General features: G+C 60.4%; 1 protein-coding gene across 1 annotated transcript in view; it reads right to left on the bottom strand.

Annotated features, from left to right (window-relative positions):
• LEMD1 (LEM domain containing 1) overlaps positions 1–1,106 on the bottom strand; it is a 64,036-nt gene extending 62,930 nt beyond the window's left edge. The window contains exon 1 of the mRNA XM_011957738.1: positions 1,049–1,106. The gene's annotated coding sequence lies outside the window, so the exon portion shown is untranslated. The remainder of the gene's footprint in view (positions 1–1,048) is intronic.
• Between the last annotated feature and the right edge of the window lie 77 nt (positions 1,107–1,183).

Here is a 1,183-nt window from a genome sequence, read left to right as displayed (position 1 = left end):
TAGGCTCCCTCCTTGCAAAGCTTAACTCTTTCTAGTCCAACCACTGGAAGCACAGTGGGCAAAGGAGGGTCTGGGTAAAGGAGGGCAGCGATGAGGACCTGCCCTTTGTTTAGAGGGGTAAATAGGTTTCTTGAGTGCCCCCAGGGGTGGCGGCTGGGCCACCCTACCCAGACCAGTCTGGGTGGTTACCGACAACACCCATTCTTGCATAGTTCAGAGGAGAGTGAGATCTCCATCTCCAGACCTGGCTGGAGGCAGAAAGAGGGCTGCAGCTGAAACCTCCCCAAGCTGAGGGCAGCTCACTCTGGAGCCATCCCTGACAAGGCTGTGGGAGGGGTGCGCAGTGCCCTGCCGCTCTCATTGGCAGGACATGGGGGTTAGCACAGACATCCCTGGGAATGGATTGAAGAGCTGAGTTGAGGGGAACCAAGGTCTCAGGGCCCTGGAAAAGATGTGTTCTAATCACAAGTACCATTTTCCCAGCCCCTCCCCTGTGACGGGTGAGCTGCAGGCATCAGCTTCAGAGAAGTAGGCCTCTAGGGCTCCTGCTAGCCCAGGCTCAGGAAAGCCCCAGGGGCCTCAGACCTCTCCCAGGGGCCCCCAAGAAGATGGTAAGAGGCCTCAGGCCCAGATCAGGCCCTGCCTCTGCCAGGGAGTAGCTGCCACTCCCACCCCAACTGTACCCTCAGCCCCAGGGCCACACTTGCTGGCTCTCTGCACGACCCTGGTTGAAGCAACCTGCTTTCACTGGACAGGAATCCTGCATTCCCCACCAACAGCACAGCACAGCACAGCACGCCCCTCCACACACTCCAGCCATGCCCAACCTTAAGGGCCAAACAACCAGGCATCCTGCAGCCTCCCACCTGAACTTTGGGTCATCCACCCCAGCCGCAACCCCCTCTGGTTCTCCTTTCCATCCTTTCTCATGGGCCCCCAGAACCCTAGACCCAGGCCCTGCATAAAGCCATAGACTCTAGGCAGAATGCCCTCAGCTCCCTCCCACGGGATGCTGGGCCAGGGGCTGGGGGTCCCAGGGGCTGCTCACCTGGCGGACTCAACAAGGCCCCCTTTCCCTCGTAGTCCGCCTCACAATTCCCCGCAGAGCCACTTCCTGCCTTCCAGGCAGCCACTCACTCCTCCACTCACCCCGAGAAGCTCCACGCCCCAGCGAGGGCAGGCC

Source organism: Colobus angolensis, unplaced genomic scaffold (genome assembly GCF_000951035.1).
Source record: "Colobus angolensis palliatus isolate OR3802 unplaced genomic scaffold, Cang.pa_1.0 Scaffold449, whole genome shotgun sequence".
NCBI lineage: Eukaryota > Metazoa > Chordata > Mammalia > Primates > Cercopithecidae > Colobus > Colobus angolensis.
The sequence above is the reverse complement of the archived record's forward strand: the minus strand, read 5'-3'. Positions and strand labels throughout refer to the sequence as shown.